At 40.3% G+C, this 11018-nt stretch overlaps 1 pseudogene; it reads right to left on the reverse strand.

Annotated features, from left to right (window-relative positions):
- Positions 1-8751: 8751 nt before the first annotated feature.
- Positions 8752-10001, reverse strand: LOC116635219 (annotated as a pseudogene).
- Between the last annotated feature and the right edge of the window lie 1017 nt (positions 10002-11018).

Here is an 11018-nt window from a genome sequence, read left to right on the forward strand (position 1 = left end):
GTGTGTCAGTTTGGCTAGATCATGGTACTCAGATATTTGGCCAAACATTTATGGATGTTGCTAAAAACGTATTTTTTAGATAAGATAAATGTTTAAATTAGTAGACTTCGAGTAAAGCAGATGGCTCTCCATGATGTTGGTAGGCCTCAACCAATGAGTTGAAGGTCCTAAGAAAAAAGACAGACCTTGGGATGCCTGGGTGGCTCAGATGGTTAAGCATCTGCCTATGGCTCTGGTCATGATCCCAGGGTCCTGGGATTGAGCCCCACATCCAGCTCCTGGCTCAGCAGGGATCCTGCTTCTCCCTCTGCTCGTGCTCTCTCTCTCTCTCTCTCTCTCTCTCTGTATCTCTGTGTCTCGAATGAATAAATAAAATCTTTAAAAAAAAAAGAAAAAGAAAAAAGACAGACCTCTCCGAAGAAGAGGGAATTTTGCCAGCAGACTGCCTTTGAACTCAAACTACAACATTAATTCTTCCCTGGGTATTCAGCCTGCCTGCCTACTCTAGAGATTTTGGACTTGCCAGCCTCAATAATTACATGAGCCAATTCCTTAAAATAAATCTCTCCATATATGCACACATTCTACTTGTTCTGTTTCTCTGGAGAACCCTGACTCATACAATATCCAAATTCTTTGAACAGCAGAGAATTGAAGGAAATTTATTTTATTTTTTTTTGCAATGGAAAATGTACTTGGCTCAGAAAAAATATCAATTCTGATCAATAGAGTACAATATCAAAATGTTGTCTACAGCATCTCAGAGAAATGTAAATATCTTACCTTGTTCCTCCATTAAAAATTTCTTAAATGAAACACACCGGATTGACAGCTTTAATTATTATGAGATCTTCATAGTTTGCTAATCTCTGGGATTCACAAAAGTGAAGTCACAGCTAGTCTTCCCAACCCAGCACTACCCCATGCCATCTACCAAGAACTTCATATAGAAAGAATACATAATGTTTTTCTGATAACTGCAGGCATTTGTTTAATAACATAAATAATTATTTAAAAATTTTTCTTGACATGCATTAATTTTCAGTATCCTATATATTACTAATTCTTAAAAGATAATTATATAAAAGAAAATTCTGCTCATTCTCTAAATACTAAAAAGTCTTTTTTAAAGGAGATTTGCAAGTCAATCCTAAACTTTATTTAAAGAGTAATAGGACAGGAATAGCAAAAACAATTTAAGAATATGGACTGGGGAATATTTTAGCATATATCAAGACTTTTTATAAAGCTGCAGTAATTAATGTGGTATGGTAATTGACATAGGAATAAACCAACAGACCAACACAACAGGATAGAGAGCTAGAAATACTGTCATGTATATATAGACGTTTGGTAAATGAAAGAGTTGACATTATAAAGCAGTGGGATAGACCCACAAAACTCAAATCATAAAGGAAAAGACTTCGCCTGATAAATTTGGTATGTAAGTTTTACATGGTAGAAGGTTTCATTAGCAAGGTGAAAAGAAAAGCCATAGACCAAGAGAAATTATTTTCAAAGCATATAACTGAAGAAGAATTAATACTTTGAATATGCAGAAAATTTCTATACATCAGTAAGAAAAAAGAAAGCTTGGTTGGAAAATGGACAGGAGATGTGAACAAGAGATTAAGAGAATTAGAACCTGAGTAGCCAATAAGCATATGAAAAAAATGCTCAAACTCACATAATCAGGAACCAAAAATTTAAAAATTAGGTTACTCAGAATGAACATTTCATACTCAAAAGTCTGAAAATATTCCATCAGAAAGGATGAATACCTACCATATGCATCAACATGGATGGAACTGGAGGGTATTATGCTAAGTGAAATAAGTCAAGCAGAGAAAGACAATTATCATATGGTTTCACTCATATGTGGAATATAAGGAATAGGGCAGAGGACCATAGGGGAAGGGAGGGAAAACTGAATGGGAAGAAATCAGAGAGGGAGACAAACCATGAGAGACTCTGGACTCTGGGAAACAAACTGAGGGTTACAGAAGGGAGGTAGGTAGGGGGATGGGGTAACAAGGTGATGGGCATTAAGGAGGGCACGTGATCCGATGAGCACTGGGTGTTATACGCAACTAATGAATCATTTAACACTACATCAAAAACTAATGATGTACTATATGCTGGCTAATTGAACTGAATAAAAAAAAAGTCTGAAACTATTAAGTATTATTGAGGGTGAGGGGAAATAGAAACCCATACCCTGCTGATGGCAGCATAACTTGGTATACTACAGTGACAGCAACTTAACTACATCTAGTATAGCTGAAGATTCCTATACTCTTACATGTATGTCCTAGAGAATGCTTACAAATATGCATAATGAGACACACAAAAATGCCTTTTGGAGTATGGCTTCTCAGAGCCAAAATGTATATACAACATATTAATAGAGGAGTGAATAAAAATTGTGGTATATTGAATATATATAGCAGTTAACATGAACAAACTGTTGTGTCAATTTGAATAAATATAGAAAACATGGTACTAAATGAAAAAACAAGTTGCAGAAGGATTCATAGGCTAGACTGCTATTGAAGTAAATCTTTTTTTTTTTTTTTAAAGATTTTATTTATTTATTTGACACAGAGAGAGAGTTACTGAGAGCAGGAACACAAGCAGGGGGAGTGGGAGAGGGAGAAGCAGGCTTCCCGCCCAGCAGGGAGCCCGATGCGGGGCTGGACCCAGGACCCTGGGATCATGACCTGAGCCGAAGGCAGACGCTTAACAACTGAGCCACCCAGGCGCCCTTGAAGTAAATCTTTTAAAAACATCCCATCCTCTTATATATTACTTTGGGACAAATACACACATGGTACAAGTTTAAAAATATGGACAGAAACAATAATAGACACCATATTCGGAGCAGATGAATAAGGAAGGATGAAGAATCTGGGGAGGTTGCAAGGGAGTTTTAAATAAGCCTACAGTGTCCTTTAACTTAAAACACATGTGGTGAGGATGGGTTAGAAGTGGCAGAGGAGGGAGGAGCGCTTGTTGGAAGCCTCGCTGTCCTAGAGGAGTGGTTGCTCCACTGTCTGGTTGGCAGGGCCTTTCTCATTCTGAGCCAGGGCAGACAGCGGGGAGGGGCAAAGCATCTTTCCACCTTCTTTTCAGCCATCAGGTTTTCTGCAACCCAGTGCCAGCACATTCATGGATCACTAATTATATTTCTTGATCCAATTTTAAGGGCTTTACAAATAGTGACCATTTCTCCAGATTCTGGCAATTAAGTGCCAGTTCTAGTTTTCATTGCTATGAGTTCTCATCACTTACTGGGGGGCTTTTAAAGCACCTGTATTAGTCAGAGTAGGCTAGACTGTACTGTGATAATAAATAAAAATGCAAATCATAGTGGCTTAAACTAGCCCATGTTTTGTTCTAGCTCCGGCAGTATCCAACGCAGATATTCCTGGTTAGGAGGCTTTTCTGGGTGATTCTCCAAGCACTGTACTCAAGGATCTAGGCTTCTTATATTGTACAGCTCTGCCAACATCACCGTAAGGATGGAGGAGAAAGATGGTGACAGACTGTGAAGGCTGGTCAACAGCCAGTTCTGAATGTGGTTTACTTCGCTGTTGGCTAGTACCACCAGCCAGAACTCAGTCACATAGTCCCATCTAGCCACAAGGGGTCCAGGAAATGTAGCCTTTCTCTGAGCCCGAGAGGAATATAAATGAGTTTGGTAAATTTATAGTATTGTCCAGACACCACCATTAAAATGAGAACATAAGACTCTGAGACAGAATTTAAAACCATTGTTTTTTTTTAACTTTTACTTTTAATTATTTACTTAGTTATCATTAATCTGATGATAAGCCCCTGCAAACCTGTTACCCTAAATATGAGCAAGGACCTTGACAAAATCCTACAACTAACTAAGTGCTCTTCCCCACCTCTATTCCCTGACTCTCTACACAAGATTACCATCATTCTGAAACTGTATTGATCGTTCCATTGTTTTTCTTTCTTTAAAAAAATCAACCATTGTCTTGAGAGAATTTGAGATTCACACACAGTTGGAAGTAATAACACAGAGATCCTTTGTGCCCTTTACCCAGATTCCCCCAGTGGCAACATCCTGAAAAATTATACTACAACATTATAGCCAGGATGTTAACATTGATACAGTCAAGATATAAAATATTTCCATCATGGATAGGATGATTTGTGTTGCACTTCTGTAGTCACACTAATTTCCCTCTGGTTCTCAATCCCTCCTTAGCGCTGAAATTCCCTAGATTGTTCCCTATATTTACAATTTTGTCATTTCAAGAATGTTATACAAATGGAACCCTTCATTTTGGGCTTGGGAATTTTCTTCTCTCAGTGTAATTCTCTGGAAACTCATTCACACTGTTGCCTGTACCAACAGTTCATTCCTTTTAATTGCTCAGTATTATTCCATGGTATGCGTGTACTGCAGTTGTTTAAGCATTTACCCAACAAATGGTAACTGGATTGTTTTTGGTCTGAGCTATACAAATAAAATTCCTATGAATATTTGTGTACAGCTTTTTTTTTTTTTTTTTTTTTTTGGAACATAAACCTTCATTTCTCTGGGATAAATGCCCAGGAATACAATTGGTGAAGTTCATGTTTAGCTATGATAGTTGTCTTGTCTTTCCATATGAACTCTAAAATAACTTTGTCTACATCTACAAGACATCTTGCTGGGATTTTGGTAGAAATTGTGTTAAACTTGTACATCAGTTTGGGGGGAACTGACAGCTTTATTATGTTGAATCTACTAATCCATGAACATGGTGTGACTCTCCTTTTATTTAAATATTTACTCCATTAGTGTTTTGTAGTTTGTAGTACAAGTCGTATACATGTGTTATTAGATTTACACCTGCTCTGTTCAATTTTTAATGATATATTTTTAATTTCAGTGTCCACATGTATTTATTGCTAGCGTATAGAAATTTAATTGATATTTCTGTTTATCTTGTATCCTGCAGCCTTACTTAATTCACTTATTAGTCCTAGGAGGTTTTTTTTTTGGAAATTCTTTGGGATCTTCTATGTAGAAAATCATGTCCTCTGCAATAGGGACACTTTTATATCTTCCTTTCTGATCTTTAAACTTTTATTTCATTTTTTTTTTAAAGATTTTATTTATTTATTTATTTATTTATTTATTTTTAAAGATTTTATTTATTTATTTGAGGGAGAGAATGAGAGAGAGCGCGCACATGAGAGGGGGGAGGGTCAGAGGGAGAAGCAGACTCCCTGCTGAGCAGGGAGCCCGATGCGGGACTTGATCCTGGGACTCGATCCCGGCACTCCAGGATCATGACCTGAGCCGAAGGCAGTCGCTTAACCAATTGAGCCACCCAGGCGCCCCTATTTATTTATTTTTTAAAAAGATTTTATTTATTTATTTGACAGAGAGAAACACAGCAAGAGAGGGAACACAAGCAGGGGGAGTGGGAGAGGGAGAAGCAGGCTTTCCGTGGAGCAGGGATTCTGATGTGGGGCTCCATCCCAGGACCCCGGGATCATGACTTGAGGCTGAAGGCAGCTGCTTAACGACTGAGCCACCCAGGCGCCCCGCTTTTATTTCATTTTCTCACATTATTGTACTAGCTAGGCCTTCAGTACTGTGTGGAATAAGAGTGGCGAGGGTGGATACCCTTGTCTTGTTCCTAATCTTAAGGGGAAAGCATCAGCCTTTCACCATAAATATGTTAGCTGTTGAAAGGCTTTTTGTTTTTAAGATGCTCTTTATCAGGTTGAGGGAGCTTCCCTCTCTCCTTATTTTTTCTGAGAGCTTTTAAAATGAATGAGTATTGAATTGTCAAATGTCTTTTCTGTATCCATTGATATAATCCTGGGATTCTTCTTCTGGGAATTTGTAAGGCTCAAGTTGGTCATGGCATAAAATTCTTTTTATATACTATACTATTTGCTAATATTTTATTAGGGATTTTTGCATCTATGTTCATCAGGGATATTGGCTTGTAGATTTCTTTTTTTGTACTGCCTGTAGTTTTGGTATCAGGCTAATATGGCTTCATAAATGAATTGGAAAGTATCCTTTCCCTTTCTATTCTATGCCTTCTTATTAGAAGAGATATTGTAGAATTGGTATCTAAAGTTCTGTTAATTTTTTTGGTCTACTTTTTTTCCTGTTGTTTAGGTTGGTTAATTTCTACTTATTTTATTCTATTTTTTATTTGTTCATCCATTTTGCTATTGATCCCATCCACTGAGGTTTTTATTTTGGTAAAAAAATTTTTTTGAGTTCTAAAATTTCCATTGGTTCTTCTTTTTACCTTCTTTCCTGATACTATTTTTTTTCCATTGAGACTTTTAATTTTTCATTTGTTTCAAATGTGCTCATAATAGTGCACATGCATTTTATATTATGGCTACTTTAAAATGTTTATCAGATAATACTAACATTACTTTCATCTCTGTCTTTTCAACTATCTCTTTAAATCAGTTTTAGATCTTCATTGTTTTTGGTCTGACAAGTGATTTTTCAAATAAAACCTGGACATTTTGGATATTACATTATGAGATTCTGGATTTTATAAACCTTCTGTTCTATTTGGCTTCCTCTGACATCTCTCTGGTCAAATAAGGGAGGGTCTTGCCTCATTACGACCATGTAGGTGTAGAAATCCAGGTTCCCTACCTGGTCTTTGTTGATACCTGAGGGGGGTGTTCCTCATTACTGCTAGACAGGATTGGGAGTTCTGGCTCCTTACTAGGCCTCCAGTGATACTTCTCTGGCAGAGAGGGGTATGAATATCTCATTACTGCTCCTCATGTGGTCTCCACTGTAACCATGTCGGTCTCATTACTGCTGGGTGGTGAGGAAGGGCCTGACTCTCCCCAGGGCTTCCTCTCACACCACACAGTGGAGAGGAAAGAGCACCCTATTACTCTCAGGTTGGAATGAAAAATCCAGGTTCCCCATCTTATCTCCCCTGAACCCATAGGGGACCACATTCTTGCATGGTGCAGATGAAAGTCCTGGTTCCCCACTCTTTTGTCTTTGACACCACCCCTATTAGTGGTTTGGAGTTCTTTGTTACCGCCTGATGGGATGGTGGGGGGGAGTGGATTTTGGTAGGGGGGTGGAAGTGTAGGCTCTTCACTCAGTCTTTGCTGGCATGGGTTGGGTCACAGATTTCTGTGGTGTTTTGCTGGAATACAGCAGTTTTTGCCTACAGGTTTTCTGTCTTGCCAGGCTGTCCCTTTCCTGGTTCTTTGGCTAGGGAGAGTAGGCTTTTGTTGGGGCTTTTTTTCTCTGTGTCCATTTCTCTATGTTGCTGTCTTTTTTTCTCTGTGTCCATTTCTCTATGTTGCTGGCTTCTTCAGCTTTAGCTGTGGTATATATAAGGCAAAAATCAAACCCAGAAAACTCGCCAGCCTTCGGTGGGTCCCAACATATCCCTAGATGGTCTACTTTTTTCTCTCCACTTTTCAGGTCTTCTAATGATGTCTTATTTATTTATTTACAAAGTTGAGGTATAATTGACATGTAACATTTTTTTAGTTTCAGGCATACAACATAATGATTCTATATATATATTGTGAAATGATCACAATACGTTTAGTTAATATCTGTCACCATACATAGTTGCAAAATTTTCTTCTTGTGAGGACTTTTAAGATCTATTCACTTGGGCGCCTGGGTGGCTCAGTCGTTAAGCGTCTGCCTTCGGCTCAGGTCATGATCCCAGAGGCCTGGGATCGAGTCCCGCATCGGGCTCCCTGCTCGGCAGGGAGCCTGCTTCTCGCTCTCCCACTCCCCCTGCTTGTGTTCCTGCTCTCGCTATCTCTCTCTCTGTCAAATAAATAAATAAAATCTTAAAAAAAAAAAAAAGATCTATTCACTTGGCAACTTAAAATATGCAATACTGTATTATTAACTATAGTCACCATGTTGTATACCATGCTATACAAGCGGACCTCAGCTACCTGCACTTGAACCGCCATGGTGAGAAATTTTTTTTTTAAGTTTCAATCTATAAAGAACTATCTATCTATCTATCTATCTATCTATCTATCTATCTATCTACTTATCTAATATATTTATTTAAATTTTAATTCCAGTGTAGTTAACATACCACTTTCTTACACCATACACAAAAACAAACTCCAAACAGATTAAGGACCTAAATATGAGACCTGAAACCATAAAAATCTTAGAAGAGAGCAGTAATTTCTCAGACATTGGCTATAGCAATATCTTTCTAGATATGTCTCCTGAGGCAAAGGAAACAAAAGCAAAATTAAACTATTGGGACTACATGAAAATAAAAAGCTTCTGCACAGCCAAGTAAACAACCAACAAAACTAAAAGACAAACTACTCAATGGGAGAAGATATTTGCAAATGACACATCTGATAAAATATATAAAGAACTTATACAACTCAACACCCAGAAAACAAATAATCCAATTAAAAGATGGGCAGAAGACGTGAACAGACATTGTTCCAAAGAACACATAGGGATGACCAACTGACGCATGAAAAGACGCTCAATGTCACTCGTCATCAGGGAAATGCAAATGAAAACCACAATGAGATATCACTTCATACCTGTTAGAGTAAGAACATTTTTGAGATAGAAGGCCAGCTGCTCTGGGACTCCAACGTCCTTTTGGAGAGGGAAGTAGAGGAGTTCCTGCACCAGGCAGTGAAGTGGAGGTGGCAGGAGATCTCTGCCTCTCAATTCCAGGAGGAAGAAACCATGTAAGGCGGTGCTCCTTGTGCTCATGAAAAGCAATTTCCACACGGGAGGCAGCCCCGCGGAAGCAGCCCTGGAGGATGCGGTTTAACCCGCAAAGGCGATCGCAGATGGGTACCCGGGCGAGGTGCAGCGCAGGAACTTTGCACCGGAACAGCTTGCAGCTGATCCCGCCGCGAGGTGCGCACGCAGTGGGTCCGGCCGCGAGGTGCGCACTCAGTGGGGTCCGGCCGCGAGGTGCGCACGCAGAGGGTCCGGCCGCGAGGTGCGCACGCAGAGGGTCCGGAGTGTGTGGAGCGCGACTGCCCGTGGAAGAAGTTGGACAGCTTCTTGCTTCTGTCGGGTCGGACCCGGCTGGGCCGGAGGAAGTGCGGCGGGTCAGGGTTCACAGATGCAGACCAGGACCTGGACGTGGTGACCCCAGTGGCCCCTGCCACCCCTTCCGGCTGCCGCCGTGGGTCCCGAGGGGCAGCTGCGTGCAAAGGCCCGGTCCCATCCATCCTGCAGAGGTGAAGAAAGGCCTCCCTGCCCCGCGACCCTACAAATCGAGGACAGACTTGCAAACCTTTCTGATGAGTTCTGTGGCTGATTGTGTTTGCAATTACAGAGAAGGGAGCCCAGCTCTGTACGCTGCAGTTGCTTCATCTCTACACCTCTTGGCAGCCTCCACTGAGTGGTTACCACATTCATCCACTGTTGTCCACCAAAAATGTTTCAGAGTGTCTCCAGGGCAGCTGTTGTAATAGACCCTGACGTCTGTTCATCATATCTCCATTCTGAAGAGGTCAGTGCCAGGAATACCATGACATGGCACCTTGTTTACAGAGGTACAGACTTTGAAGAACCTCCATAGCCTAGAGGTTGAGAGATAGGCAACATGACTGCTGATTTACTGATGAACAAGAGCATCTATCTTTTCAGGTGTCTTGTCAATCTTTAAGCTCTTCGCAGACAGGAGGAGGTCATGTCGCGCCAGCTGACAAGCCTGAGGAAGCCCCCGACTCTGATCTTCATTCTTAACTTCTATGTTGTCTCCCCATGGGGTACAGTGGTGGCTTCTATGTGAGTTTAGCGACTGGATGAGCTGAAGAAACTGTAGCGGCAAAACTAGATCTCTTGGTCTCTGGAAAAAGACATGTCTTCTTTTGCTGATTGCTTATGTAAGTAGACATGATTGAGTAGGTGAAGAGAAAATTCTACGATAACCTCTAAGAACCAGCAGGTGGAGGCTATGGGGTGCTGCTCTGTTGGCTGGAGTCACCAATACTCCAGGCATATCCCAGGTGTGTGAAATAGGTGAAGGGGCTCAAAAGTACAAACTAACAGTTTGTAAGTCATGAGGATGTAATGTACAGCATGATGTTTGTCTTATATATTATATGCAGGGTTTTTAGTTATACTTAGTGGGAGGAATAGGGAAAAATACAGCTAAGCTCCTGGAAGTGGGAGCTGCTTTCCTTTTTATATGGATAAGTTGTATTTTTACTTATTATTATTTTTTTAAGATGTATTTATTTGTTTTAGAGAGAGAGGTGCGCACCTGCTTGTGTGCGCCTACCCGTAGGAGGAGGGGCAGAGGGAGAGACTCTTCAAGCTGACACCCCTGAGCAGGCAGACAGATGGGGCTTCATCTCACATGAGGTCATGATCTCAGCCAAAACCAAGAGTTGGAAGCTTAACCCACGGAGCCACCCAGGCGCCCCTCCTTTTACTTATTCTAATGTAGCCTTTAATTATTTTTAACTTTACAAAAAGTATCATGTTCAACCTATTCTTTAGGTACTTTTTTTCACATTACTACTGTATTGATAGGAGTTATCCTTATGGCAACAAGTCCCTGTGTAGTTAATTAGTTCTGCCTGCTATGTATATATAGCATGGTTCATTCATCCAAGTTACTGTGGATAGATATTTGTGATGTTTTCAGATTTTTGCTATTGTGAACGGCGCTGGTATGAACAGTGTTTCACGCATATCCTGTCCTGCACGTGCTAGAATTTCTTTTGATATATACCTAGGAGTGGAATGAATTGCTAGGCTACAGGCTATGTAAATCTTCAACTATAGAATATAATGCTAAATTCTTTAACAAAGTGGTTGCACTAATTTACATCCCCGCTAGCAGTGTGTTACAGATACAACAGATCTTTACTGAGGTGAAGTCTGAAAACTCTCCCAGGCAGTAAGCTGCTGGGTGATTGTGGGGCTCCCCTCAAATTTCCTGTCTCTCTGTCAACTGTCAGTTGTTGTGTAATGATCAATATCTCAAAACTACTGTTCCATTTATTTTGGC

Source organism: Phoca vitulina, unplaced genomic scaffold, assembly GCF_004348235.1.
Source record: "Phoca vitulina isolate PV1807 unplaced genomic scaffold, GSC_HSeal_1.0 scaffold10, whole genome shotgun sequence".
Lineage (NCBI taxonomy): Eukaryota > Metazoa > Chordata > Mammalia > Carnivora > Phocidae > Phoca > Phoca vitulina.